The sequence below is a fragment of the Trachurus japonicus genome, unplaced genomic scaffold, assembly GCF_045865225.1.
Source record: "Trachurus japonicus isolate A0001 unplaced genomic scaffold, Traja_1.0 AP030847.1".
Taxonomy (NCBI): domain Eukaryota; kingdom Metazoa; phylum Chordata; class Actinopteri; order Carangiformes; family Carangidae; genus Trachurus; species Trachurus japonicus.
The window spans coordinates 1-10576 of record NW_028220980.1 but is presented as its reverse complement, the minus strand read 5'-3'; the positions used below and the strand labels follow the sequence as shown (position 1 = coordinate 10576).

The 10576-nt window shown below is 39.9% G+C and overlaps 1 long non-coding RNA gene across 1 annotated transcript; it reads left to right on the top strand.

The window, feature by feature from the left end:
- Positions 1 to 8529: 8529 nt before the first annotated feature.
- Positions 8530 to 10102, top strand: LOC146959943 (uncharacterized). Its single transcript, XR_015035556.1, has 3 exons — positions 8530 to 8627; positions 9094 to 9163; positions 9955 to 10102. It is a non-coding gene; the product is annotated as an uncharacterized LOC146959943 (long non-coding RNA).
- Positions 10103 to 10576: the final 474 nt, after the last annotated feature.

Here is a 10576-nt window from a genome sequence, read left to right as displayed (position 1 = left end):
CTGTTTTTTTGAATGTAATAAAACAATGAAATTTTGGTCAGACTTGTGTTCTTATATTTTCTCCCATGTAAACATGTCATACTGCTTCTCCCTTAAAGATGTTATATGTTATTATGAAAATAAGAAGAACAGGAGTCTTCAGTATTTAGTTAATTTTTTCATTTTATTTGGTAAATACTTTATTCATGAGCAAAAGTTTGCAACCTCCAAACCAACCTTTTCTCATTTTTTAATTGAATTCAATTATCTCTATAAATCCCTAGCCTTAGTTAAAAATAAGAACACAACTTTTTTAGAAAACTATGAAAAGGTATTTATTGTACTTCCTGACATTTAATGGAATTTGTTAACAGTGATTATTACACACCTATGTATTGACATGACAATATTTGTTTATTTTTGTTTTGTTTCTGTTTGTCTAATTTTCTTCATTTTCTACTTATTTGAATGAGATCCTTGCTGTATTTATTTATTTTATCCATTGTCTTTCTGAATATGAAACAGCTCTCGTGTTGTGTTATGTGTCAGTGTTTGACACTTTTTGTACACTTTGAACACTTAAATAAAGAAAGAAAGAAAAAAAAAAAAAAGCAAGGAAGAGGCGGTCCTTGACGTCACGTTGCGTTGCATCTTGGGTAGTTTGAGTATGAGTAGTGACCTCATGATGTATACTCAACATTTCGGCCGAATCTAGTATGCATCCGGGAACTTCTCGCCTACTGCAAATCGCATACTGCGCAGTGTGAACATACTGCATACTCAAATCGTTAGTATGAGTAGTACGAGTAGTAGGAGAAGTATGCGGTTTCGAACACAGCCATGTGTGGGATTCAAACAGAAGGCAGGGCTGCTCACTTGGATACCAATAATTCATTGGGTTGTGGGTTTGTGTCCCCCTTACAGTGGCCACGGCTGCTGAAAGATTTTTTTTTATTATTATTAATGGGACTTCCTGGTAAAATAAAGTTTTTGTTTTTCATTAAATCTGTACTTTTCAGTTGCCTATGGAAAAAAAAATAAGATTCTCAAACGAAGGGTTAATCACATGAATAAAAAGCCCATTCAGTCAGATGTAATTCTGGGGGAAAAAAAGCACTCCCCAGCTCTCTCTTGAACTTTACTTGGCCGGGAGACATTTATGCTGCTTAAATTTCACATCCAGGCATTTTTGCAACATGTGCACAGAGCAGAGAAGAAGAATACCAATGACAATTTGCCAGGGCACAGGATCTGATGAAACTATCCGTTACTGTTTGGAGATGGGATGAGGGTTGATGAATGAGGCTGGGACTTGCTGCTGTCATTGGTCTTGTCAAGTGAGCCCCTCCCACTGACTTACTTTCATCTTCGGTATTTTTTTCTTCCTTTTTTTTCCAAGCGTATAACCCACGCATATTTCAAGAGACTTTGTCAAAACGAGCCCTTCTTCTCAACATCCACCATCTGATCAGACTTCTACAATAGAGGAGGACTTTAAATGCAAATCCTACAGGAACGATCAGATTGCCGTGGGGCTGGAGTGATACTGTCTCGTGTGGTTTTGGATTTGGATGAGACGAGGCTTAGTTTGAGCCTGTGGGAGGTGGCGTTATTGTTGTAGGAGAACATTTACATTTGCATGCAATTAGTGTGTGAAATATTTAGCTGTATCTCTGACAGTTGCGTTACGTGCTGTTATACGCAGCACAAGGTTAGAATGCACGATTTGTATCCAGAAACATGGACCTTGTGTCTAGACTATAGTGCGATAGGTTCCACTTGATTATTATGATTTTCTTCATCCATGTTGCAACACTCTCATGTTACATGACACTTGAAAAAAGCAAATTATGGCTTTAATATGTCTATAAATGGACAACTATAGTGCATGTAAATGTGTTAGTCTGACTCTCCAGATCCGACTACAATGCTCATATAATGCGATTGGAAAGCGATTTTCTTCTGCATGTATACGTCTTAATCTGACTGCAACTGGACAATGCATGTGGACATGCTTCACAACAGTACACACATACAACAGAAGCTGGCCTGAACCCGCCCCCCCCAAAAAAAGGTTGCGTCAGTGCCGATCATAGACTGTATATGGTGCCAATTCAGTGCATTTCATAATAAACAACACACAGTACAACCAGGATGAACCTGTGTTTTTTATGTATTTAAAAATAAGGGAAGCCCAATGCCCGGCCTGTTGAGAACTCTCAGTTGTTTACACAGACTGTATGGTTAGAAAGGGGTCCATATTTAACCACTAAAGCAACGGCATATCACCACCTACAGTATGTTGAGGAGGTGGACATGTTTCCATGAACTATTATATATATATATAACTAGGAGAAGGGCAGAGTAAGACGCCAAACAGCTCAAGTTAGCTGTGCATGTAAACGCACTGACTGAGTGGACATGATATGGAGACCAAGCGGATGTCTACCTGCCAGTCTGTTGCCATAACTTCAGCATCACAGCTCTCTGTCACAACCTTCAGTATGTTCTAGTTTTGAAGCTGAATTTTCATATTCTTGACTCTGACTTCTATTTCCTCTTGTCAGCCAGAGTCACCGGTTGCCCTTTCTGGGCCTGGCCCACAAATCTCTCAACTAATATACATGTGGCTTTCAAATCCACAAAGGGTACGCTGCCCTCATCTCCCATTCCTCTCGTAGCGGGGTGAGTTCTGGCGAGTAAACAGACAGGCTGAGCGTCGGACTGTAATTCAGATTCAGTCCTCAGACTGCTCGCTGACAATCTCTGGTGGGACTGCAAGTTGCTTTCATTTGTCTGCTTGAATCCTCCAGTCCCTTTTCTCCCTCAGCTGTCTACATGCACCTCCTGAATAATAAATTCCTCCCGAGTTCAGCAGAAGTTTCAACTCCTACGACTGCTTCCTGCTTCACACTGTCCACTGTCATGACTCACTGCAGTGATGCCTGTTGGGCTGCTGAACATGGAGAGCAGGATGCGGGTTGGTGTCTTCCACTATGGGACCTTAAGTCGTGATGGATGTGGTGCCCACTGTCGAGGCTGTTATCTGGGCATTGTTTATATATTTTTATGTGCTGTGTTCCTATGCATTGTCTTTTTATATTATATTTTTTATGCTCCATATGTGCTCTCTTTTTACTTCTTGTCAATTTATGTGCCACCCTGATGCACTTGAAATAATCCTCCAGGGCAAAACTGAATGTGAGCCAACAGCAACTTGTTCGTATTGTTCTTCAAGATGGAAAACGCTTTTAGCTAAAGTTCAATTATCATTCTAATTTCCTCATCACGCATGGTCTCCACCTCTTAATCATCTCCCGGTCCACTAAGTGGGTTATGTGCACAAGCTTCTCTGTCGACCAATAATCTTTACAAGCTGAAGGATGCTTGTGCTAGTTTAAATGTCAGTGTCTCGGAGCTGTCATGGTGATATCGCCACCTTCGCTTATACATCCCAGCAAATGCCTGAATGTTTTGGCATGAAGGTAACCCACAGTCCACTAACGAATCAACTGAGCTTGTTCAGGTGATACTATCTTCCACTCGACACTTTCCCTCCTCATATTATTGGACCTGTGTAACTTGGGGATCTTCTTTTGCTGTTGCTTCCCTCAGGTAATGTATCTCTTCTGCTATTTCTTTAAGGGGGTTGTTTCTGCTCCACACAGACATGCTTGTGTTTGCTGGTGTTGTTTGCTTTCGGCCCCCGACAACATCACTGTTTGATGAACTGTTCCTTTAGGGCTCATTGTGCCTTGGAAGGAGTGCTAAATTGCAGCTCAGTCCTGTTTGATTTTGTGCTAAAGGAATTCTTTGAGTAAGGTTGAGCAAAACTCAACAAAAAAACTTTCCTCCGCTGTATGTGTGTGAGAAAATGGAGGAGCGTTGAACTTTTTTCTTAAGCGGAGGAGTAAGAGACCCATGAATAGTAGTAAGCCTCATTACTTTGGTAAATGGGTAAATGCCCCATGGCCTGTACCACCTACAGTGTGCCAGCTGCAGGAGCAAATTGGTCTCCAGGGATTCATAGACAGCTGTGTGTGTGTGTGTGTGCATGTGTGTGCGTGTGTCAGCAAAACTGTGAGAACGAGAGAAATAACGATTGACAGAGAGTCAACTACAAAACCCCAGTCACACAAATAAACACATTTATTAACTTGGTAACAACAAAGCAGAAGGAGATGGCTGCTTAGTGACTGGTTTCATTCTCTGGCCCAATTCAACATGAGCACAGAATAAAAATGTCAACATTGAAATTGAAAGAACATATTTTAGAAAAGTTCATGTCTACAATGGACATTTTCAAAGCCATTCTTAAATTGATGCCCAATTAGAATATACTAGGTTATAGGATTAAGTTCATATTTGAGGGCTTTATTAGATAGTATCATTTGAAATGGACGGGGAATGACATTTTAGCCCATGTGGTCTACACCCTAATGACTCCATTATAGCCTATTACCCAGTTTCAATGTAGGCTTCTCTCTTATGGAGTTATCAGTGTTCATTGCAGATGTGTGTGTTTTTGACTGAGGGAGGATGATTTCTCATTTAGAAAGCTGATGATGACACAAATTGCCACCAGTGTTTTTTTTCTACAAGGACAAAGATGGAGCACTATTTTCTTGCAAATTTGGCAACTTTTTTTCTAAATAACTTTTTCAAAATGGTTTAGCCCTCAGTCTTATGGAATTTTAAATTAAAAGCTCACTGTAGGAATAAAATGGCTTTCATTTGTCCTTGTCTTGTCCGGGTTGGATTCATTTTAAATCCTTTGCTCCTCTCTCAAGGAGAGCTGGCATGGTGCTTCTATATGGCAATGTCTCACCAACTATCAAATGGAGTTTTCATCCATAGTGAGAAGATTTCTTCACTTTTTCTTATTAGATGTGTGCAGCTCAGTATTCAGCTGCTTTTGGCCCTTTTTCCACGGCCACCTCTAATTCTGAATGTGTGCCGGGGAGTACGCCGTCAAGGTCGTGAAGTACAGTCAGACCAAACGGATATTTACAGAGAGCAACAAAAGGGATTCGAGAGAGAGAAGGAAGAGAAAAAATAAAGGGAGGGAGAGCTTGAGTTGTGAATTGAATCGGTATTGTGTGTTTAAGAAGACCTCGGTACAGACTACATTCCCAAAAAAGCCTTTTCAGTCCTGTGAGTCAGACAGATCAGACACACAAATACAAAGCAGAACCACCCAAACAGACGCACTAAGTCACTGCTTTTGTAAGCTATGAAAGGTGGAAGTAGTCACATGAGAAAAAAGCACAAATAAATACTTCCCACAAGGCCCTAGACATAAAACACACAGGCACGCACACACGCACGCACACACATTATGATGCTCATATTAAAGAAAAGCTCTGGGATCCCCCCCCCCCATGTTTTGCACATTTAGTGTAAATGATTGACAGGCACAAAGATCTTTGAATTATTATCGCACTAGTGAACAAGAACAGTATGTGGAGCCACTAAACAGCTGTTGCCATGTAATCAAATGGTGCATTTGTCCGCACCAAAGTACGTCCACTTAAAGTGCTATTTTTTATTGCCTGCAGAGTCAGATGGTTATTGTGACTTTCAGTGTTGGGAGTATTCAGGTCCATTTTTATTTTAGTAAAAGTACCAGAACACACAACTGATGAAGGCAAAGTCTAAGCTCTTTGAACAGTGAAATATAACAGTAAAATAGTCTTTAATTAAATTGTCCTATCCATAATATTGTCATGTTGTTATAAGGCCCATGATGAATGGAAACATCTCGCAAACCTGAAGGCCTCAGTCAGTGGCAGGAAGGGAAGTGAAATCATTTCTTTCTCAAATGAAAAATGATTGTTAGGCTACAATATTTTTGTCACTGACCTATCAGTAAATCCTTTGTTTGAAGCTATAGTGCGTAACTTCTACGTGTCTGTATATATCAGTTTCACCCAAGCCACTACAAGAGGAGATGGTACAACGCTGATTAAGCCGTCCTAACACCTTGCGGTATTTTTCAGTATTGTTCTTTTTTTATTTGGTGACGTTGGCGATATTCCTGCGCTGGCACACAGGAAATAATGGTGCGTTCCAGGCAACCCGTAACTCATGTTTTTCCGACCTGTGCAGTCGTACCAGTTCAATCCGGTACGAGTTCACGGCTCGGAAGTTACGAGTGACCGTTATAGTGCACTTTCACGGGTAACAGGTCGGAAAAACACAAGTTGCGGATTGCCTGGAACGCTATAAAGTCGTAAGTCGCGACTTGAAGCCGTAACTTACGGGGTCAAAAGCCTGCCTGGAACGCAGCATTGGTTCTACCTGACAACGAGAAGGGAGGGGGGAGGAGAGCGCTGCCAGATGCAACATGGCGGAGAACCCGAAGAAGCAACCAAGTGGATCCTACTAAAATGAAAAAGCCTTCCTGTTCGGCAGAAGGTGGTCTGTTGGCGAAGAGAGTGACAAACGGTAGCGGTGGGGAGGGGAGGGGAGGGGTGGGTTACACCGGGCCATACGCCATATTGAGGTGCCGGCTGTATCGTTGTAATAATGCAGAAATCCTTTAGGGGGCGATAGAAGTTACGCACTATTAAATACTAATTAGATCTTAGATGATTGAAATATATTGGAAACTAACTATACTGTTTGATGGATAAGAATTAATGTTGGATTCATATGAAGCAATTATATGGTTAATTAGAGGCCAACATCTTATTAAGTGAGAATTTCTGATGTTTATCTTTTTTTTGAAATATATTATATAAAATCTTGTGAGTTAATTATGATGATTGCTCAGCAATCTTCCTGTAATGCTCCACAGTTCATCACGAGTACTGCCAATTTATATAATGAGGAATTTTATTATCAGGGTCATTATTTCCTTCAGTGGTGATTACGTCTATCAGCAGTGGAGCAGAACAAATAAATCACATGTTTATTAAGTATTGCTGATGAATGTGTACTCCTAATGAGAATACTTTATTGAATACACCTTTTCCAATATAAGCATTATTGAGGATCCAAGCGTGTGCTAAAGATGTCTGGTTCCATGTAAACAGCAGCTCAAAACGGGTGCTTTCAGAACAGCCAGTCGATGTCCACGGGACTGATCCTGGATCTGTCTTATTGCTGCAGAAGATGCACCATGGTAAATGCAAATGAATATATTGCATTCCTTAAGTGTGTTCAGAGCTAGTCTGCTGATACACTGCATGATCTGAGGGGTGGGGGGTAATTGCAAGTAATTGTAGTTGTGCTATTCTTTTTCTTTTCTTCTGGAAGAAAGTAACACACAAATAAAATGTCCAAAACATCAATGTGTGAAGGGTTTGTGGTGTCAGTTGTGAGTTTGACTTGCGGGGGAGAGGTGAGCTGTCATGCCAAGGTAGAGGCAACTTTTCATTTTGTGCAGCTTGTGTGAACTCAAAGTTTGTGTTGCTCTGTAGTTAGTTTGATGTGACGTGCAAACAGGGAGCATTTCTGTATCGGGAGCTATGAAGGTGCAAGATTTCCCCGAGCAGTTAACTCAGCCCAAATCTAAAGCTAATGCAGAAGGTACAACTGCCCCTCTTGTTTAATTCACTCCAACAATCAGTTGTTTTTTCACTGGCCTGTCTGTCATCTGTGGGCTGCACTCTAAAAATGAAAACTTAAAGTTGTTGGCCTTACCATATTTTTTCAGCTGACTAATCAAAAAACATTGAGTTGTGTTGTAAACTAATAAACATTATTTATTTCAACTATCTTTTTCAAGTTTTTTGGCTAAAGTTGGCCTAACTTAATAACTTGAGTTAGCAAACCTCAAAACTGTGCATTTGAGGTCAGGACAAGTTCTAGAAGTTGAGACAACAAGAACTGGGGTCTCCAATGCATATCTGCAGGGGTTCCACCACAACGACACTGCTGCCGTGTGCATTACACTTCTTACTCTCAAGGTGAGTATTTTGCTCAATATGGTACTAAAAGTCAGGGTTCACGTGTGCAGATTATACATTATTATATATTTATTGTCCCCCTCACGGCTAAAGAGAGTTGTAGATATTAATTGTTTACCAGTTAGCTCTGTTAGCTCCGTTAGCTCTGTTAGCTCCGTTAGCTCTGTTAGCTCCGTTAGTGCGGCTACAGTGGAACTGGAGCTCATTTATTAAACACAATGAGCAGTGCTACAAATAACTGGTATACTGCTTATGTGTGCCTCTGATGTTAAAGTTTAATGTTACTTTAGAGACTCATTTTTACAATTGGGTGTCATGTAAACATGAATATATGACATTAATTGTTGTTAATTGTCTTGGTGGACTGACAGGAGAAGATTGAGGTGCAGCCCATGGTCACAGAAGTCCAGGAGAGATGGCCTGCCCTGTGTCTTAAGGAACAGGTAAGAAAATGTGTGTGAAAAAGTTGCTAATTATTTTATATCACAGAACTATTGCTTGCCTTATACAACGAGTAATTCAGCACCTTGCCAATAAAGGTATTCAGAAACTGACTACTTAAGAGAAAATCCATGTGAACTGGTTCGGTTGGATTAATGTGTGCTGTTTTTTGTTTATTTCAGATTTGCAGCAAGTTCTGATGTGTAACCAAGGAACTGTTGTGGACATTTAGAGCAGCCGTGCCAGGAAAAGGGACAAGACAGGGAGAGACGCTTGGCTGTTCTTGATGAACAGGTGAATTCATGTTATAAATATCATGTATTTTTGATTATGGTTCAGGTTACCTGAGCAAGCCCTTAAAGGGATAGTTCACCCAAAATTGAAATTTCTCTCCTCGTGTCGACTAAGGGCTGGGAGAAGTTTCAGAGTTATCTGTCGCTTCTCTGAGTTACAGGGGGTCTTGGCATAGCAGTGCATGTCCATATAACGGTTGCAAATGGATACCAACTGTCTTCGTAACAAAAAGACACACCAAAAAACATCCAAATACCTCCATAGTGCTAATGTCCCTCTTGTATTGAAGCCCCGAAATGCGATATTGTCCTGAAAAAAATTAAATCTGTCTGTCCTCTTCCTGGTTCGTCCAAATTTGATGGATGCCACCCCAATATAAGACCTAAGTTTAAACTAGTCACAAATTAATCTCAGCTGCACTGTTTTTAACCAAATGTCCTATGGCTTTCCTGTGTCCAATTTCCAGACATCACAATGCATCAAAGCAGAGCATGTCTAGACCTCAGATTTCAGAGACACTTTTCCTGAAACGCCTGGTGAGTACAGAATGTCTGTTTTTATTTTTGGTCAACCATGAGTGCACATTAATTATCATGCACATATAATTCTCTATGCCATATTGCTTTAGAATATAGAAAAGATGAAATATCCACACCTTGGATTGTAGCTCCCAAAAAACTGTATTAATCACCAACGCCCCATATATTTTTGCCTTCCACCTACAGTAGCGTAACCCAGCTTAATGGCTGAGAGCCTCCTTTCTCCCTGGAACACAAGTAATTTATTTAACCAGCCATTTAATTTAAGGTTGAATATGGAGTTTTACCAGAATACCACAATCTATTGATCATTGTAGGCAACAACAACAGAAGAATAATTCCTGCAGTCCGTTGCCAGACCGCTGCTTAGTGTAGCACACTGTTGCTTGGGACGCCGCTCTGACCAGAGTAGCACAGAGAAAAACTATTTAGGATATTTCATTTCATTTATTAGTTTATTTCATAGGGACAGTGCACCACTAATCAACAGAGTTAAAAGAAAACTGTAAGTGGGGCAGAGTTAGCCAACAAGGCTAGTTACCTGATGTTTCATTTTTACCGCCATTGAACAGCTTCAGACTAATTGTGATGTTAGATAAATGACTTGTAGCTTGTTACAGGGATGAATAGCAATTAGAATCACAGGCAAAAAAACTGTATAGCACAGTAACTGTACACTACAGGTTTACTCAGGCTGAGACACAAATTTAAAATTACACGCTGACATAGGTGTTTAGTTATCTTAACAGTGTTTATATTGAATTTGGTTGAATTTCTGCTTTCAACAGGACACCGATCCAGAAGACAGACAAACAAAAGGGGTCCAAATGGGAGTGCTCACCGTGTTCGTGGATGGTGCACCGGCCTCGCTTCAAACTGTTAACAGCATTGCTGTGGTGTTGCTGTAGTGCTTTTTGACTGTGTTGTGGTTTGGACTCTTTTAACAAGTTTGGCCACACCAGTCTGCATCTTTTTGTTTGTGGGTGCAGTGTACAGTACTTGCACTAGATAGATTTAATCATATTTGCTGGAATATTGCATTAAATGTTTAAATAAAGATGTTTTACTTAACTAGTATTATTTGTATTTGTATTATTTGTTGTTTTAGTTGCCACAACTTGAGAGTATTTATAAGTACAACTTGAGTTTTGATGCATTTGAAAGGTAACTTATCTGAAACAAAAATAATAAGTTGAGACTACTAAATTTTAAGTGTTTAAAAAACTCAAAATTTGAAGTTATCTTTAAGTTAATTTACAAGTTATCTCAACAAAAGATAATTTGTTGGCTTAACTTTATGTGGTTTTATTCAAAACTTGAGAGTTTTAGTTGGACTCAAAACGCAAAAATCTATTGCAGCCAGTTACCTAGAATTTTTGAGTTTTCACAGCCCTTTATTTTTTACGTGTG